We start from the raw sequence: 21,399 nt of genomic DNA on the forward strand, positions 1-21,399 counted from the left end.
GTGTGAATTCGCCCTAAAGGGTTAACAGCTAAAAATGATATGTTTTTATGCATCTACTACACACCCAACACTGGATGAAATAAAAGAATAAAAAGTAATTGGACAAATGAATGATTTAGTCATAAATATTTTCCAAGGATTTGTTAAGAAAACTGTGGACCAGTGTCCAGCTTGTATATCCAGTACATTGCTCTGCGTTTTAAGGCCTGAAGTTTGTTACTAAAGGATGCAGAGACCTGCTCAATTGCAGTGATCTTAAAACCAGTGAAACTGCAACTATGACAGACAGCAACGTCTTGCAACATGTCTTGAAACGCTATGTTTTACATATCTATTTGTCACATTACATCTGTTTGTTTAGGCATTCCCTCATGGTCATGGCAATCCAACCAACATATTGCAGCCCACAGCGACATTTTATAATGTAGATCGCAAAAGAAAATGAACAGTTCAAAAAGGAAGAAATTTGGAATTCTTCGCCTGTGGTTTTACCAACAAATTCTTATTAATGGTTTCATGGCACGTACAACAGTTGTGGTTACACTTATAGCTCTTTTTTATTGTTTGTGGTGAGTCATGGTATGGCAGGGCGCTGCGGTGCATTTTTCTTAGGGGGCATTCACACGGAGTAAAGTAGCGCTGCTTTTTAACCCATTGATTTCAATGTGTTCTGCGCGGAAGACGGAACCCATTGAACTCAATGGGAGTTTTTTTTTATCAGCGCTGATTCTGCTGCAAGTTATAGTGGCAGAATCAGCGTCACTTTATTCCGTGTGAATGCTCCCTTAGTTTACTGGGTGTTAATACGCAAAAATTGGGCCAAAAATTCCTTGATGTGAGAGACTGATAAAGTCATACAGAAAATGACTACTTCAAGTTATTGCTTATAAAGGTGGCTCTACCGCTTTTGATCCATGGGGAGTATTAAGAACTCTTTTACATTTAACTTCATTTTTGTTGAATATTGGAACTATTTTGTGTTGTTGTTAATATGAGGTTGTACTTACCTAATTTTCAGATCATTTAACCCTTTCCCAACATCCGTTGTGTTGCAGATTCGGGTATTCAAGTTTAAATAAATATCTAAAAAACAGAAATGCCCTAAATCAGTGTCCGCACTGATCTCCCGCATTAACTCCCCTGATGCCTGGCTTCTAAGCTTGTCTGGCATCCACTAGTATTACAGGCTGCTCTATGCAGACTGTAAAATAAGTGTCACTATTTCACAATGCTTTACAACCTAGGGGGTCTGAAAATTACAGTGTAAAAAAAAAAAATTAAAATCCTCCACATTTCCCTAGAACACATATTAAAAGTACATGAATTAAATGGAACACATACACATTAGGTATCCCTGTCTAAAAACTCCTGATCTACAAACATATAAAATTACTTGAGTTGAACTGCTGTTTTTTCACAGTTTCATCACCCATATAAATTTGATTTAAAAAAAAAAATCAAAGCAAAAGACAGTCCCCAAAATTTTATAAATTTGGTATCCCTGGAATTGTACTGATCCATAGAATACAGGTCATATGTCATTTTGGCTGCACAATAATCAATTTGTAAACAAAGCTTGTAAGCTTGTAAGAAAGTCTCGCAAATGCTTTTCTCATATTCCAACCCATTCTAAAAAAAAAATTCAGCATCCAGAACATCGTACAGCATATTATATGGTACCACTATGTAGTATAATTTGGTCTGCAAATATTAAGCCCTCATACAACTCTGTGTATAGAAAAATAAAAAAGTTGTGGCTTTTGGAAGGTAAAAAACGAAAATTAAAAAGCCTGCGGAAGAAAACGGTTATGGACCAAATGTTTCGTAGCTCTGTCCAGATATGTAAAACCGTACCATTTATGTCTTTTTCATGGCAGTATATATCACTGTGCGGAATTGCTATAAAACATCTGATTCATGACACAATTGAATGACCCTGCTGCCTAGAAATAGACCAAGCTGAATCACCTAGGGGTAGAAACCTATCTCTCTGATACATGCTGTTAACACTGGCTGTCATTTCCAGTAGCCAAGCAACTTTAATTACTACTGTCCAGCTGTCACAACACATTAACAATAGTAAAGAGGGAGCACTCACTGACACACATGCATGTACACAGCTCCATCCTCTAACTAGGCTTCACCAGAGCTGTCAACAATGCAAGCGACAAACACAAATGAAACTGGTCCAGTCCAAATACTAATGAATGTAAAAGTAAAAAGAAATGGAAGTAATATCTGAAAGCCTGAAGCTAGGAGAACTTATAGATACACTAGCCTTTGTCTGCGACTTCATCTGCGTGTTGTTGGCATAGATGATCTGCCTATATTCAGCAAATTGCTGCCGTCGATGGTTTGCCTGCGCCAGCGTTTCGGCAGCTTTTAAGCTGTCTTGTTGCTGAACTTGTTCCTCACTCCATTCCTGTGATTGTTCCGGCATCTCAGTAACTCACTGGCACCCCATATAATGAGCGTGCTGTTGACATTGATGATCTGCCTGCTCCGGTGTTTCCGCAGCTGTCAAGCTGGCCTGCTGCTAAACTCGTTCCTCGGACTATGCCCGTGATTGTTAGGGCATCTCAGCAACTCATTGGGACGCTATATAATGAGTGTGTTGTTGGCGTTGTTGATCCCCCTCAGCTCTGCTTGAGGAGAACTCTGTTGACTTCTGGCTACCTTCATAGCTGTAGTTGTTTTAGAATTTGGCACCAAATTAGATTTTCTTTTTCCCGCCATGTTTAAAAATAGCAAACTGCCAATTTGGATTAAAGGCATTTTCCTATCTAGTGTGTCAGCATGTTGCCTGGGGTAGATCAGATAATATGCAAATGCATGTACAGAATCCACTGAGGGTTAGTTGATTGTTTACATAGAGCGATAACAGTGTAATATAGTATGTGAGCATAAATTCAAAACAGCCATGAAGCCATATCATTTACCAGGATAAAAAGTAGCCTATATTTCAATCGAGGTTACAAACTATCTATGTGCAAAATTTAATTCAAATCTGTTCAGCCATTTTTGCGTGATTGAGGAACAAACATCCAAACACACAAACATCCAAACACACAAACTAGTAGGATTCACATTGGGCATTCAAACAGGGATAGCATTCAATCATGCTCCCAAAATACATACCCAATATTAGCATAGAGATATTAATAATGGCCCAATTAAGAATTCTGTATTTAGAACCAAGTTAACATCCCTAAATTTTTTGTTAGTGTTGCAAGGGGATATTTTTTTTCTTTTTTTTTACAGGATGAGTTGTATTGTTCAATGGGGCTATTTTGTCCAAGTAAAATCTATTAACAATTAGTAACTCTTTCTGTGGGGGAAGGTGATTGAAAAAAGGCAATTCTGATATTGTATTTGTGTTTCAAAAACTGTGTGCATAACATACAGTACAGACCAAAAGTTTGGACACACCTACTCATTCAAAGAGTTTTCTGTATTTTCAGGACTATGAAAATTGTAGATTCACACTGAAGGCATCAAAACTATGAATTAACACGTGCAATTATATACTTAACAAAAAGTATGAAACAAATGAAAATATGTCTTATATTCTAGGGTCTTCAAAGTAGCCACCTCTTGCTTTGATTACTGATTTGCACACATTTGGCATTCTCTTGAGGAGCTTCAAGAGGTACTCACCGGAAATGGTTTTCACTTCACAGGTGTGCCCTGTCAGGTTTAATAAGTGGGATTTCTTGCCTTATAAATGGGGTCGGGACCATCAGTTGTGTTGTGCATTAGTCAGGTGGATACATAGCTGATAGTCCTACTGAATAGACTGTTAGAATTTGTATTATGGCAAGAAAAAAGCAGCTAAGGGAGCGTTCATACTACCATCGGTGTCCGACAGCTAGTGTCCGATGCTAATCTCCGTGCAAAATCTTGCGCGGACATTAGCATCGGACACTAGCTGTGTCCGTTACATTTTGCATTGATTTAAATGGACATCGGGTGCGTTCTTTAACTGTCCGTGGGTGTCCTTAACTGTCCGTTCACAAAGATGTCCGATTATTCAAGCAGACAGCAAAAAACTACATGTATCCCGCCACTGTACCCCGCTGCCTTTGCTGGAGATATTCTGGAGAAGGATAGACTTTAGCAGCTTCAATCATTACAGTATCAGGTAACGTAAGTATAAGATTTTTTCGTTGTTGTTGTATTTTGGAGAACAAAGGAGCATTAAAGCTATATCTCATGTAAGAAATAAGATGCACTACAATAAGGGGGCACTAGAACTAAAGGTGAAACTATAATAAAGGAAAAACGGGGGTCTAGAATTAATAAGAGGCGCTATAATATGGGGAGACTAATAAGGGGGCACTATGATAAGAGGGAACTAATAAGGTGGCACTATAATATGGGGGACTAATAAGGGGGCACTGTAATAAGGGGGAGCTAGAATGAATAAGAGGGCACTATAACAAAAAAGTACAATAGCTGATAAGGGGCACTATAATTTAAATGTTGCTACTTTAATGGGTCTGTGGAGGGGGGAAAATAGGGTTGTACTGTTAGGGGACAAAAAGGGAGCGTTATTATTAATTAATAATAATAATAATAATAATAATTAATAATACCCCCTTTCTGCCACAAAGCAGTAATAATCCACTTTTTGCCGCCACATAATAATAATGCCACCCTTTATTAATTTGTAAGGGGCACAAAGGTGGGCATTGTTATTGTGTAGTGGGCAGGGAGGGGCATTATTACTTTGCAGGGGCATAATGTTGGGCATTATTACCATGAAGGGTAGGGGCGAGCTTTAATACCATGGGAGGCATTACTAAACCACTATTTTAATTATATACCTGTATATACTCAAGTATAAGCCGACCCAAATATAAGCCGAGACCCCTAAGTTTACCACAAAAAACTGGGAAAACTTATTGACTCAAGTATAAGCCGAGGGGGGGAAATCCTCCATTGCAGATAAAAAGTTTGGTCACGTGCATTACAGCTCAGTAACTCCATGTGCCTCATAGTAATAGCAGTTAACCCCATCATGTCCCTCACATTAACCCCCTGTATACCTCACATAAGAGTTACTGATATGTGGGACACATGGAGGTAATAATTAGGTATCTTCATAATTAAGGTCCTTCATTAGTACTCTCATGTGTCTCACATATTAGTAACCCTTATATGGGGCACACGTGTTAATATGAGGGACATGATGGGGTTAACTGTTATTAATGTGAGGCACATGAAGTTACTGAAACTAAATGAATAACCCTAAATGCCTGACATTAATAGGCAGAGTAACTAAAGGAAGGTCCCTGTGTGTTTCACTTTACTGTAGCTTCCTCTCCTCCATACAACAGATATCTTCCATAAGACACAATGAATCCTGGCCACTCATCTGCAGGGTAGATGCTAAATCCTAGTGTGCTAAGGGACCTCTGATATGTTTCCATATCCCCTGCATGTCCTGACATGGTTCAAATTGAATGTTAACAGCCTCAGTTCCAAAGCCGAGCAGAGCTGAGGAACCTGAAAGCAGATATCACTTTTCTGAAGGAAACGCACCAGAACAGGTCCTGTAACTTTAACTTTGCTTTTCATCACTACCCAAACGTCTGCTCCGTCACACAGGATAGGAAGAGGGCAGGCATTGTAATTGTAATCTTTAGAGACTGCCCCTTTTAAATCACATCAGTGGTTCTAGATCCCCATGGTTGTGATAGTGGGATGCAATATAACCCTTTGCAACATATACGCTCCATTGCTTTTTTTTTTATGCTGTTCAGTATGCGGGTAAAATATTACAGTTGTATTGCTGAAGTCCTTATAGATGCAGCAATGCCTAATATGTGTGTGCTATATTTTGTTTTTATTGTTTTTATTAAATATTTTGGGATGAGGGATTAATGTGTTAAGATGTGTTTTTTTTAAGTATTTTTTTATTACTTTTATTTAATTTTTACTACAATATTTTGTCACCCTTAGGGGACATTAAATCGTGATGTTCTGATTGCTTTTATAATACATCATGTCATTTTATGACGAGCATTCTATTAGGCCATGGGAATGTACATATGCATCCCTGGTATCTTCATTAGGCCCTGGCTGCCATGCAAAGGTATCAGAGAAAAGATAAACACCATAGACACAGCTCTGCGTAAGACTTGACATATAGTGAAGCTCCTCCATCTAGTGGCGATCCTAAGGTACTGCAATTTAAATTGACTTAAGCAGAGAGTTTAAGGCAGCTTTCTATATTTTCACTATATGCTTCCCTGGATAGATTTCTGTGACTATTTCTCCATGGGAGCCTTATAAGGTGATGGACCACTGATTCATAGTCACCAGGTCAGTGGGACTTATGTGGCATGGGGAAGCCACTAGCCACTCTTTTTTGGGTAACAGGAGAAAAAAAAAGCACAGGATAGGATGCGCTCCTGCGGGGACGTATTGGTGAAAACACTTGTGGATTCTCAATCCGACTCTCTAGATCCAACTGGAAACCACACTTCCCAAACATCTGGAGCTAAACCATGTCATCAATATCCGAAATGTATTAGTGTGAGGGTCACAGAAACTGTGATGTACACCACTGGCAAGCCAGGGCCATATGATGTCAGTGAATAGACAGCGGTGTATGAACTGAATGAACAGTGTAAAAAAATGGGTGGTACACGCCTCATAAATACAGAATTGGTGGTAGACGTAGAGTGATGGAAAATTTATTGAATAAATAACGCGTTTCGGGGTTTAGCACCAATAAAACGCACTCCTTCGTCAGATATCCAATTTTCAATGGAAGCAGCATACTGTGAGTACCAACGGGACCTCCTCGGTGCAGCAAAGTGTAATGTTCTACACCGCAATCTTTTTTGGGGCCACAGGTGCAGACAAAGGATTTTTTTAACTCCTTCAATTCACCAACTGCAAATCCAAGTAAATATGCTTCAGTCCAACTGACACTGTGGCCAAAAAGACATGATGTCCCATTAAAACTGATTAACTCATTCCCATTCAATACCCTCCGGTGGGGGATGAAGGGGCGATTGATACATTTTCCGTGTTGTTACACAAGATATTAGGGATTTCACTAGAATACATGAGAGAGATGCTGGGAGGAAGAACTTGAGCAGGATGGAATATTTGGCATTAAGAAATTTGGAAATGGATGAGCAAATTATTATCAAGCACTCCGATAAGGGGGGCAACCTTGTTATCCTGGATAGGGATAAGTATATTTGAATGTGTATGAACATACTATCGGACTCTGCATGTTATGAGGTGGTGGGAGAAGATGTAGTCAGGACTTATAGGTCAAGATTGCTGGACATATCTACACGGGCGCTTGAATTGGGAGTTATCAACAAAACAGAATTTGAATTTTTGAACCCCAAATTGCCACATTCTATGCCCTGCTGAAATTACATAAAGGCCTAACACCACTGAGAGGTAGGCCTATCTTGGCAGCATTGGGTCTTTGACCCAGAATGTGAGCCTGTATTTGGATGACATCCTGCGCCCGTTTGTTCTTAGCTTACCATCGTACGTAAGGGACACAATGGATGTCTTCCGTCGCCTGGAAGGCATCCACGTGTCCCCGGGCGTACTCTTGGCTAGTCTTGATGTGGAGGCCCTGTACAGCTCCATTCCCCATAATCATGGGAGTGGAGCTGTCAGGGCCTTCCTCTCCACCAGGGGCAGTTTTATGGGAGATCACAATGCCTTTGTATTGGAGTTACTGGCATTTGTGCTGAAGAGTAATACCTTCCTCTTTTTAACGGGAGAATCTTCCACCAGCTCAGGGGAGTTGCGATGGGGAGCCCTTGTGCCCCATCGTATGCAAATCCTGGGCTGGTAGGAGAAGGAAAGGGTATTCACTGGGTGTCACAAACGGTGGACACAGTCGATACTCCTCTGGGTCCGTTTCATTGATGACGTGTTCATCCTCTGGGACGGGCCCATGGAGGAGTTTCTGTTATTTGTCCAGGCTTTAAATAACAATGAGATCGGTCTTTTTCTGACTTATGACATCCAGGAGGAGAAGATGACCTTCCTTGATCTTACTATCTCCAAGGAAAGCTCGGGACATCTCCGTATGTGTGTCCATAGAAAAGAGACATCTACAAATTCCTTATTATCGTGGAATAGTTGGCACCCTCCATCCCTTAAATCTAGAATCCCGAAAGGTCAATACCTTTGGATGAGGAGGAACTGTACTCACCTGTCAGACTTCCAAGTGACTACCACTTCTGACAGTCAGGAACGTCCTTCCTCACAGCAGCATCTATAGCGCTGTACTGTGAGAGGGGGCGTTCCTTACAGCCCAGCGATGACACTGAGCAGTGAGGAAAGCTCCCCCAGTACTCGTCTATGAACGAGTAAAATCAGGAGGGGAGGGGGGCGTTCCTCACCGCTCTCACACTACAGCGCAATAGGCGCTACTATGAGGAAGGGTGTTCCTGACTGACTGTCAGAAACCCCCTTCTGACAGTGCAGAGCTTCGGTACCGGCACTGATAGCGCTTTACCCAGGGCACAGAATGAGAAAGCCGATAGTGTACTGAATTCAGCGCACTGTCGGTAACCCTAGCGGTGTATTACACCGCATGTGCCCCATGCACATGTGCTCTTTAACCGGTTAAGAACCAGGTCTAAAAGTGCCTTATGGACCAGGCTTTCATTTTTCAAAACTGACATATGTCACTTTATATGGCAATAACTGTAATATGCTATAACTTACACAAATAATTTTGAGATTTTTTTTTCCATGACACATTGTACTTCATGTTAGTGGTAAACATTGATCAAAATTTTTGTATTTATTTATTTATTTAAAACATTTGTAAATTTGATGGAAATTTGGGAAAAAAAATCACAATTCTCAAAATGTGAAATGCTCTGCTTTTCAGGCAGATAGTCATACCACCCAAATACATTAATAAATATTATCTACCATGTCTCTGCTTTATATTGGCATAATCTTTTAATCATCCTTTAATTTATTTTGGATGTTAGGCTTTGAAGTGTAACAGTGATTTTCCAGATTTACAAGGAAATTTCCCAAACTCATTTTTTAGAGACCACTTCAGTTCTGAAGAGAATTATTAAAGAGGACCTTTCATCAAATCGGGCCCATGCAGTTTTTTTCTATGGACGAGCTGTGTAAGCAGAGGGAGGGGGCGTTCCTCCCCGCTCCACAGCACAGCGCGATAGGCGCCACGAGGCAGAAGGACGTTCCTGGCTAACAGTCAGAAACGCCCTTCTGACACTAAAGCGCTATGGTCCCGGGACCGATAGCGCTTTACACCGGGCACGGATCGGGAAAGCCGCTGAATTCAGCGCACTGTCAGCTTTCCAGCAGTATATAAAACTGCATGGGCCCGATTTGATGAAAGGTCCTCTTTAAGACCTATGTATTAGAAACCCCAATAAATCACCCCATTTTCAAAATTGAACCCCTCAAATAATTCAAAACAGCATTTGAGAAGTTTGCTAACCCTTTAAGGATTTCAAAGGAATTAAAACAATATGGAGGTGAAATTAAGACATTTCGTTTTTATCCAATAATATATTCATTTATCCCTAAAATTAACACATTCACAAAGGGTTAAAGGAGAAGATGCATCTCACAGTTTATGTTATTTCTCTCGGGCACAGAAATACCCCACATGTAGGTGTAAACTGATTTTTGGGCACTCAAGAGCACACGGAAGAGAAGGAATGACACTTGGCATTTGAAAAGCAGATTTTGCTGTAATAGTTTTCAGGCGTCATGTCTCATTTTCAGAGCTGTTAGAGCAGGGGTAGGGAACGTACGGCTCTCCAGCTGTTGCAAAACTACAACTTCCAGCATGCATACTTGCTCTGCTGTTCTTGGAACGCCCATGGAAGTGAATGAAGCATGATGGGAGTTGTAGTTTCACAGCAGCTGGAGAGCCGAAGGTTCCCTACCCCTGTGTTAGAGTATCGAAACAAGGGAAACCCCCAAAAAGTGACTAGACCTCTATAGAATTTATCAAGAGGTAAATTGAGCATTTTGACCCCACAGCTGTTTCACAAATTTTATGAGCATTGGGATGTGTAAGTGAAAAATTACTGAAATGTCACTTTATCCCCAAAGTTTTCACTTTCACAAGGGGTTATAGCAGAGAAAGAACCCCACAGTTTGTTAACCCCTTCCAGCCGATGGCACTTTTTGACTTCCTGACTAAGCTCGATTTTTCAAAACTGACATGTGTCACTTTATGTGGCAATAACTTTGGAATGCTTTAACTTACCAAAGTGATTTTGAGATTGTTTTTTTGTAACACGTACTTCATGTTAGTAGTAAATTTTGGTTGATATGTTTTGTGTTTAATTATGAAAAAATAGGAAATTTGGTGGAAATTTTGAAAAATATGCATTTTATAAAGTTTGAAATGATGTGCATTGCATACAGATAGTCAGACCGCCATAATTATATCATAAGATAAGATAATCCTTTAATAGTCCCACATTGGGGAAATTTCAGCATGTTACAGCAGCATAGTAATACAGGTACAGGATAATAAACAGTAATATAATACAGACGTAGGCACACATATGCTGAGAAGAGAAGATATACTACGAGTCCATAGCAGCTAAGGAAAAACGGAAGAGAAAGAGGAGGACTTCATGGTCATCGTCATAATCATTAGTTCTCTGTGCGGAGTGATCTACGCTTGGTTCCTTGGATCTCCACTGGGGTCGGAGCACCTCTCCGTTTACTAAAGTCCACCACCATCTCCTTGGTCTTCCCGGCATTAATCCTGAGCTGGTTCTGCTGGCACCATTCAACAAAATCCCGGTTTAAGTCTCTGTATTTCCTATCGTCACCATCAGTGATAAGGCCTACTATAGCAGAGTCATCAGAGTACTTCTGTAAGTAACAACTGGATGAGTTGTGCCTAAAATCAGCAGTGTACAGCGTGAAGAGAAATGTGGCAAGAACTGTACCTTATGGTGCCCCTGTACTACAGATCACAGTGTCAGACACACAGTCCTGGGCTCTCACATACTGAGGGCGGTTTGTCAGGTAGTCTAGGATCCAGTTGGACAGGTGATGGTCCACACCACCAAGGTTCAGCTTTTCCCTCAGTAGCCCTGGCTGAATGGTGTTGAACGCACTGGAAATCTCATGTCCCAGATCTCTGCTTTATGTCAGCATCAAACTTTAGTCACCCTTTTATTTTTTACGGACATTATAAGATTTACAAGTGAAACAACAATATTCAAAATTTTCAAGAAATTTCCAAAACCCATTTTTTAAGGGACTAATCCAGTTATGAAGGGGTTTTGAAAGACCCTTGTATTAAAACCCCCCATAAATCACCCCATTTTCAAAACTGCACCCCTTAAATAAGCCAAAACAACATAAACCTAGTATTTTAACACTATAAGTACAAAATGAAGGTGAAATTTTCAAATTTGATTTTATTTTACTAATATTTTCGTTTAGCCCTAGAATTTTCACATTCACAAGGGGTTAAAGGAGAAAACGCATCCCACAATTTGTTATGCAAGTTCTCCCGACTACCATAGTACCCCACTTGTGGGTGTAAACTAATATATGGACGCACAGCGAGATGCAGAAGGGAAGGCGCGCCAAGGAGCTTTTAGAGGGCAGATCTGGCTGTGATCAGTTTCAGGAACCATGTCGCATTTACAAAACCTTTGAGGTGTCAAAACAGTGGAAACCTCTAGAAAGTGACCCCATTTTGAAAACCGCACCCCTCAAAGAATTTATCAAGTGATGTAGTGAGCATTAGTAACCCCGAAGTGAATATGTAAGCTGTGCGGAGTAAATTGGGTACACCAAATCCCATTCTATTTTCTCACTAGCTCCTATGACACGGACGGGGAAGAGGGGCATTCTGGGGGATCAGCGCTGGTGTCTTCTCTCTCAGAAGCTCTAAATATGGAGTGTCCCCTGAAAATGCTCGTACAGCTTATACATTTCCTTCTAGTCACAGCCACTTATGTCCTAATGATTTGGCGACTTTTGGGGTTTTTGTCTTCACATTGTACAAGCTCGATTTTTATTTTCTGGCAATGTGGCCATATGAGGGCTTGGTGTTTGCGGTATTAGATGTACTTTTCAATGCCACCATTTTGGGGTGCCTGTAACTTATTGACTACATTATATTAACTCTTTCTGGGTGGGATGTAAAAGGAAACATCAATTCTGGTATTGCTTTTTAGCATTTATTTTTTTCCCCGTGCAGCGTACAGCATAAGTAACATGTTACCTTTATTCTGCGGGTCGGTACGGTTACGGTGATACCTCATTTATATTATTTTTTAATGCGTCGATATTTGTGCAGAATAAAATTCAATTCAGGGAAAAAAATCAATTATTTCTGCATCGCCATATTCTGAAAGGCATAACATTTTTATTTTTCGCTAGACAGAGCTGGTTGATGGCTTATTTTTTGCGGGATGACCTCTGCTTTTTATTGGTACCATTTTGGTATTCATCTGACCATTTGATTACTTTTTATTGAACATTTTGTAAGGGAAAGGTGCTGAATAATCATTATTTTGCGCGGTTTTCTACTTTTTTTTTTTTATGCCGTTCGCCGTTCGGGTTAAATAATGTTTTAATTTTATTATTCAGGTTATTACGGACGTGGTGATACCAAATATGTAATTTTTTTTTCTATTTTTCTTTATTTTACATAATAAAACATTTTATATGGGGAAAATGGGATTTTTGGGGCTTTATTTATTTCTAATTTATTTTAAACTTATTTAAACTTTTTTATTTTTACTTTTTTATAACTTTTTTTTTCTGTCCCCATGGGGGATTGAAGCAGTGATCTGCTGATCACTGCTTCACTAGATGTACACTGCAATACACGTGTTACACGTGTACTGCAGTGTAGAGGAAGCTGTCAGCCTGAAGCTGTCAGCCTGTGTAGACGCACAGGCTGACAGCTTCCTTTTGGGCAGGATCAACCAGGTACGTGGATGGGGTAAGTGATGGGGCAGACCCGGGGTCACTGATCAGACCCCGGGCTGCCCCCTACGAACATTAGCACCCCCCGAAACTGTCGCGGGGGGTGCCGATCGGCACCATAGTATACCGAAACCCCTGAGATGGCGGCGGTCATGTTTGACCGCCAGCATCTCAGGGGTTAACACCTGCGATCGGACCAGGTTCCGACCGCGGGTGTTACAGGGCATTGTCAGCCGTAACATACGGCTGACACCCGCAGGGCATGGTGCACACACAGGTTCACATGGTGCACACACAGGTTCTGTGGGAAGTCCTTCCCGGCAGCGCTGTACTATTAAGGCGGTTGTCGAGAAGGGTTTGAACAATTGTTCCTGAACATGAAAATACCCCATATATGGTCATAATCTGCTGTATGGGTACATGCTCGGACTCAAAATGGTAAGAGCGCTATTTGGCTTTTGAAGGGCAGATTTTTCTGGAATAATTTGCAGAGGCCCTAAAGTACCAATACAGTGGAAACCCCTAAAGAGTGACCCATTTTGGAAACTACATCCCTCACAGAACATATCAAGGGGTATAGTGAGCATTTTGACACAACTTCCTTTTCACAGATTTTATTAACACTGGGACATGAAAATATAAAATTACTTTCTTTCCAATAAACCGTCAATTTAGCCACAGTTTTTTCATTTTCACAAGAGGATAAAGGAGAAAAAGTTCCTCAAAGTTTGTTACACAATTTTTCCTGAATACAGGAATATTCCCCATGTGGTTGCAATCTGCTGTATGGGTACAGTGGGGCAAAAAAGTATTTAGTCAGTCACCAATAGTGCAAGTTCCACCACTTAAAAAGATGAGAGGCGTCTGTAATTTACATCATAGGTAGACCTCAACTATGAGAGACAAAATGAGAAAACAAATCCAGAAAATCACATTGTCTGATTTTGTAAGAATTTTTTTGCAAATTATTGTGGAAAATAAGTATTTGGTCACCTACAAACAATCAAGATTTCTGGCTCTCACAGACCTGTAACTTCTTCTTTAAGAGTCTCCTCTTTCCTCCACTCATTACCTGTAGTAATGGCACCTGTTTAAACTTGTTATCACTATAAAAAGACACCTGTGCACACCCTCAAACAGTCAGACTCCAAACTCCACTATGGTGAAGACCAAAGAGCTGTCAAAGGACACCAGAAACAAAATTGTAGCCCTGCACAAGGCTGGGAAGACTGAATCTGCAATAGGCAACCAGCTTGGATTGAAGAAATCAACTGTGGGAGCAATAATTAGAAAATGGAAGACATACAAGACCACTGATAATCTCCCTCGATCTGGGGCTCCACGCAAAATCTCACCCCGTGGGGTCAAAATGATCACAAGAACGGTGAGCAAAAATCCCAGAACACTAGGGGGACCTAGTGAATGAACTGCAGAGAGCTGGGACCAATGTAACAAAGCCTACCATCAGTAACACACTACGCCGCCAGGGACTCAGATCCTGCAGTGCCAGACGTGTCCCACTGCTTAAGCCAGTACATGTCCGGGCCCATCTGAAGTTTGCTAGAGAGCATTTGGATGATCCAGAAGAGTATTGGGAGAATGTCCTATGGTCTGATGAAACCAAACTGGAACTGTTTGGTAGAAACACCCCTTTACGTGTTTGGAGGAAAAAGAATACTGAGTTGCATCCATCAAACACCATACCTACTGTAAAGCATGGGGGTGGAAACATCATGCTTTGGGGCTGTTTCTCTGCAAAGGGGCCAGGACGACTGATCCGGGTACATGAAAGAATGAATGGGGCCATGTATCGTGAGATTTTGAGTGCAAACCTCCTTCCATCAGCAAGGGCATTGAAGATGAAACGTGGCTGGGTCTTTCAACATGACAATGATCCAAAGCACACCGCCAGGGCAACGAAGGAGTGGCTTTGTAAGAAGCATTTCAAGGTCCTGGAGTGGCCTAGCCAGTCTCCAGATCTCAACCCTATAGAAAACCTTTGGAGGAAGTTGAAAGTCCGTGTTGCCAAACGACAGCCCCAAAACATCACTGCTCTAGAGGAGATCTGCATGGAGGAATGGGCCAACATACCAACAACAGTGTGTGCCAACCTTGTGAAGACTTACAGAAAACGTTTGACCTCTGTCATTGCCAACAAAGGATATAGAACAAAGTATTGAGATGAAATTTTGTTACTGACCAAATACTTATTTTCCACCATAATTTGCAAATAAATTCTTACAAAATCAGACAATGTGATTTTCTGGATTTGTTTTCTCATTTTGTCTCTCATAGTTGAGGTCTACCTATGATGTAAATTACAGACGCCTCTCATCTTTTTAAGTGGTGGAACTTGCACTATTGGTGACTGACTAAATACTTTTTTGCCCCACTGTATATGGTGTTGCTCAGAGTAGAAAGAGTGCTATTTGGCTTTTGGAGGGCGCATTTTACTGTAATAGTTTTCAGGTGCCATGTCACATTTGCAGAGCCCCTAAAGTACCAATACAATGGAAACCCCTCAAAAGAGACCCCATTTTGGAAACTACACCCCTTAATGAATTTGTCAAGGGGTATGGTGAGCATTTGGCCCTACAGCTGTTTCACATATTCTATTAGCATTGGGATTAAAAAATAACTTCGTGCCATATTTTTAATTTTTACAAGGGGTTACAGAAGAAAAAGCACATGACAGTTTGTTACACGATTTCTCCTGAACACAGAAATACCCCATATGAGGTTGTAAACTGCTGTATGGGAACATGGTTGGACTCAGAATGGAAAGAGCGCTATTTGGCTTTTTGAGGGCGGATTTTACTGTGTGGGGAACCGCTGAGCTTATTAGTAGTGCTGGAAACAGGGACACAGAAACAGCGTTGCACTGCAGTTCAGTATTTATTCATTTGTGGTGCACAAACTGCCTTTACAAAGGCACAAACAAACAAAAACAAAAGCCTTCTCGGCTGAGAACTAACTATGACAAAAGAAACTGTACCCTGACTATACAGGAACCTGGCTGCCAGACTCTCGCTCTGGTAACAACCACGGATGGCACAGTGTGGTGCCACAGCTCCTAGTCCTGACACACAGTCTATATCAGGCCTTAGTTAGACAGCTGACCTCCCTGGTGTGGGTCTTTGCCATACACCCTTTAGCTGCCTCGATGGAATATACCTGTTGTCCTACCAGCAGCACAATACGGGGTATTTTCTGCCCTTGTGTGGTGGTAGGACACAAGGTTAATCAGCTAAGGGCTCGTTCACATCTGCACCTGGGACTCCGTTCTTCAGGTTTCTGTTTTCTGCACAAAACTGCACAAGGAGGGTGGTTTGGGTAAAGGAGTTATGGTGAGTATGGATCCGGAATAAAAGTGGAAGTATCTTCCTCTCTTCTGGTAAGTATCCTCTCTCTCTTGTCTAAGAGGATTCTTTAAAGGATATCCGTAACCCCATTGCTCATCTCATGGAAAAACAGCGCACTGAGAGGAGCTCCTTATGTTACCCTCCATGGACAGATTACATCAGTGGTTCTTAACCAGGGTTCGATCGAACCCTAGGCTATATGCATTTTGTGTACTAGTAAAAAAAAACCATATACCTATGTCTTGAATTTGGAAATAAATCATATTTCATTTATCACTAAAGAAGGGTTCAGTGAATGTGCATATAAAACTGGTGGGTTCAGTACCTCAAACAAGGTTAAGAACCACTGGATTACATGTTGAGGAGGAGTCCTGTCCACTTGATGATGAACAGTCCACTATTTCCAGCAGACTTATATTCCTCTATTGTTTGGGTTTGCCCTGGCTCTATTTCTGGGATGTTGGACAGTTCTGATCTTTCTTCTTCTGGGGTGTTGGACAGTTCTGATCTTTCTTCAGGTTTATTGGTATCCTGATCAGAGTCTATTAAGTTAATTCCTACCTCCTCTTCCTTAGAGCTTATCTCTTGTGTCTGTAGTTTCAGGGCTGTTAACTCTTTCTTCAGATCTGTAATTTCCTGGTGGCACTGTGTCATATTATCCCACAGTTTTGTGTTCTCCTGGTGACAGGTTGCTATCTTTTCTTTGCATTTTCCAGGAGAAGTCTGTGAATGGCTTCTTCTATTGTGTCACCATTTATGCTGGGGATTTCTGTGGCTGTTTGGCTATGTGTGTTGTTGCCATTGAAATTTCTCTCATAGTTCTGTTTTTGATTAGTGAAGTCGGTCTCCAGCCGTGATACAATCTCTGCAATGGACTCCAGTGAGAGGTATGAGGGAGTGGGGTAGGGCTTGCTGGCTTGTGTCTGTATGCTGGTGGTTATGGATGGCTTTCTTGGGTTGGGGGTGGTTACAGGTAACTCTCCTGAGTCAGGGTCAGTGGGTGGTTCTGTGTCTATCCCCCTTTTGTTTAGTTGTGCCAGACTCTTGATCTCTAGGAAATTTTCTATACACTGGTGAAGGTTGTTCTCTTTCCCTTGAATCATTAATGTCCCATTATCAAATATCGATGTCGTAAGGATCACTTCGCCGGCCCTTTGTGGGGTTTTTATTTTTATTCTTATTTTGCCTGTATCAGTATCTTCTGTTGTTGTGCTCTGTCTATAGTAGCCACATATTGCACTGTGCCAGGCTCCTGTATTTTCAGTGTGCATAATAAGGTTGGTCACTTTGTTGTTTGAAGTGTAATCAGCAAACAGGATCTCAGCATGGGCTCTGAGAAGTGTTTTCTTTGCACTCCTTTTATCCTTAGGGCTCATGTTATCAGGGTATGTAATCTGTAGAGTGGTCTGCCCCCCCCCCCTTCCCACTGTGCACAGAGGCTTTGCTCCTAGCATTAGAGTCTATGGGCTCTGTTAGCTCCATTCCTTCATTTACACTCTCCAGGGTGCCTGACCCCCTGCTGTGCAGGGATCTTGTCTTATAATAAGCGCTGTCTTATTGTTAGCTGTAGAGCTGGGGCATTGTTTCTCTAAGTTTTCGATATCCAGAAATAGCAGAGGGTGCAAATCCTTGAATCCTAGTTCAGATCTGCGTTTCCTGATGCCACCTTCTCCTCAACTGGCTTCATGGTTGAAGGGGCCCACCACTACAGGTAGACCATCACTTGGAGTTCCTCTTCATTCTTTGCTGGTCAGAATACTTAACTGGAAAGACTGAAACCTCCTCTTGCAGTTGACCCAAAGGCAACAGATTAGATATGTGAATTCTTCAATTTCCCTACTCCCTGAATTCTTGGCTGAATTACAGAAGAAAAAGCCTCCTTCATAGTAGTGAAACATTGTGTTCGATAGGCTCAGCTGCCCTACACCATGGCTTACCATAATCTATCCTCAGTATATATCATCAATAAGACATCAGTGATTCCCCAGTGATCAGCAGTTTGAAGGGTCATGGCACTTGTTTATATCACACACTGTTTATAGTGACCGTGTGATGTAGTTAAAGTCTTGTTAAATAGACATGTATAGGACCAGGCTGCAGTTACATTACATGGCCGCTATGAAATGTATGATACTGTACTATATAATCAGAGAAGGGGGCCATGGTGCTTACACAGCATTACCACGGTCCAGTCAAACAGCTGATCCTGGGGGTCCCAGGTATTGGAACCCCACTAAATATTTTTTTACCGTTTCATTAGGAAATGACTGGGGCATTATTAATAAAGCCCACGATTTATAGGGGGTATACAGGGGCATTATTAATAAGGGACACTATATGTGGGGGTACAAGATGCACTTAGGGGTATTATTCATTATGGGGACTTATATTATATATTTTATAATTGGGGAAGCATTAGCATGGGTGTGAAGGTGAGGACAATGTGGGTCAGGTGCCTGGAAAAGTAAGGAGCCAAAGATGTCTGTGCTACAAACTTTACAAAGACTGAAAGAAGTGGTTATGGTAGTACAGATGGAAGAGAAATGAAATGGAAATATGAACGATTAGTCAGAGATGCCACCTATAGGTTACTCAATGTTACAGCATTGAATTCACCTACATAGTCTGCAGAGCCCTATTTACAGCCGCTATCTAGCACTATACTCACTGTATAGTGATAATATCGGTATACCTAAGTTGGGGGCCCATTTGGACATAGTTGCCCCCCCCCCCCCCCCCCTTTGATCAATCCCTAGCTCTGCCTCTGTGGGGATGTATAGCCCTATCTGACTTTTACCTATACATACTGGCTGGCCAAGTTCAATTCCTTAAAAAATTTGGATTCAAGGCTTGGATTCTATATCCTCGGCATACTATGTACCTTCGCATTTGGGTATTAGTACATTGTAGCTGGTAGTAGAGAAGCCAGCCATGTTTCCCTGCTGTCTCCCACTACTCCATAGAGTGGCGGCCAGGTGTGGAAAGGAGATTGCTTCACCCCTGAAATTTCAAAAATGTCAGTCCATGCCCTCATAATCTTCTGGTTAGACTACTGTAGCACATGACTTTTACATGGCTTCCAAGATGGCATTCTAGGTGTCTCAAAATATACCCACAGTAGGTTATCCCTCAGGTCCTCTTCCCAATTACAACACATTCACTGTTGAAAACGTTGTTCGGCATTGAGATCCCACTGCAGATCTCCAGACAGCGTTTTTAACAGCGATTCGCTCCGAATCTGTAAGGGTATTATGACGATCTTGGTATCATTTAGATGAGATTCTCAGCTTGAAAATTAATCCAAGATCTTCTTCATAGTCCTAATGAATCCAGAGATAAGGGGCTCTATAATGCCCTCCCCACTACTCTCTCAGGAAGCATCTTAAGAGCTTATGTAGAAGGAGGAGGAGGGAGGGGGAGCGGCGCTGCACACTGCACAAATATGATAAATCATCATTATCTGCGCATAACCTGTATGTGACCTGGGGGCACTTACTGTATGTTGTCCCCTCTCTTATCAATCAGAGAGCATACTATATTTTTGTCTCATATTGTCACATAGAGGGATAATGTAATACCTCTCTGCGCCTTATTAGAGGGTATTGTTATATAATACCCCTCTGAACATAACCAGGAATTTTATTGGTGCTGTCACGCAGATGTGACCATTGTCCAGATTGCAGCTCCAAAACAATTGAACCAAAAATGTACATGCTTACATATACAAAGTCATCAATAAAGTTTACGTTTCACCATGTCCACACCTTATCTTTATAATGTAAATTACGCCTCTAGCTATATTTGTTACACGCTAAAATAATAGCAATATCGATATCACTAGAGATGAAGCTATAAATTGCTATAATATTTATAGGGGGTGTAGGAGGATTGGTTCAGTCGTAGCAGTGGTGGACCTAGACTGTCAGAGACAGACACAAAATTTCCGGTGCCAAAAGGGTTTTACCCTGTATGTTTATTTTGGAAAAACTGGCAGAAAATAAACAAGCCTTAACTTCAGGCAAAACATTAACAAAAATTCCTGCTCATCTGAGGTTCTAACTAAACAGGTGATATCCTAACTATACGTTTGGCTTGCTTCAGCCACATGGTCAAAACACAGGGCAAAACACTGGCAGCAGTTCACCCAGGAGTCTCACCAGTCTTCACAAGTTTTTAACCACTATTCACTTATCTGTTAGCTCGAAACGCAAGAGTGCTGGCATTGTGATTTGGTTTTATTGAATAAAGGACTCTTTTTGGTGACATCAGTAGCAAGCGTGAATTTTCTACTCCATCTATTCCATTGGAATTTGGAAGTGTTTGGACCTAGACATATGAACAGAGAGGTAATGTCTTTTCCAGAGAGAAAGCTACTTAGGGCTAGTTTACACGTGGCGCGGTAGGGCGGATTTTGACACCGAGAGTGACGCGGAGAGCCGCGTCACTCTTGGGTCAAAACCCGCCTGCCATGGATTCTGACAGTTGCGGCTTCCCCCTCCGGAGTCGGCTCAAATGAATGGGCTGACTCCAGATATTGCTGCCGCAGTTCGGCAAGCCACGGAATCTGCCTGAAGAAAGGGCAGCCCACTTCTTTTTTCCGTGAGTGGCAACATGCCGCTCACGGAAATAAGAAGCCTAGCGGTCTCCATAGACCACCATTGTGAGGGGGCGGATTATGACATGGATTACGCGCCATAATCCGCCCCCTCTGTGCCCGTGTTAACGGGCCCTTACTGCTGTAGGATAAGAAGTAGTTAAACTCATAGGTGAGTTTATGCTACAGCTATGTGATGACCTCACTCACCACACATAAGAGAGGAATCTGGGGGAGATATAGCATCCTTCCAGAACTTTCCCTGTCACTTCTTCACACTATATTATAAAATTTGTATCAATTGACATTCTTTACTCTATGCTGTAATGTACACTGTATTGCACTGTTTAATAAAATGAGTTTCAAAAGAAAAATCTCGAAAATTGTATAAATGTAAACTACAACTTGTGCTGCAAAAAAAACAAACAAAAAAAACACCTTACACAGTTCATTATGCTTAAAAATGATGCTAATAAAAAATGTGTTAGT

The sequence above is a fragment of the Leptodactylus fuscus genome, chromosome 9 (assembly GCF_031893055.1).
Source record: "Leptodactylus fuscus isolate aLepFus1 chromosome 9, aLepFus1.hap2, whole genome shotgun sequence".
Lineage (NCBI taxonomy): Eukaryota > Metazoa > Chordata > Amphibia > Anura > Leptodactylidae > Leptodactylus > Leptodactylus fuscus.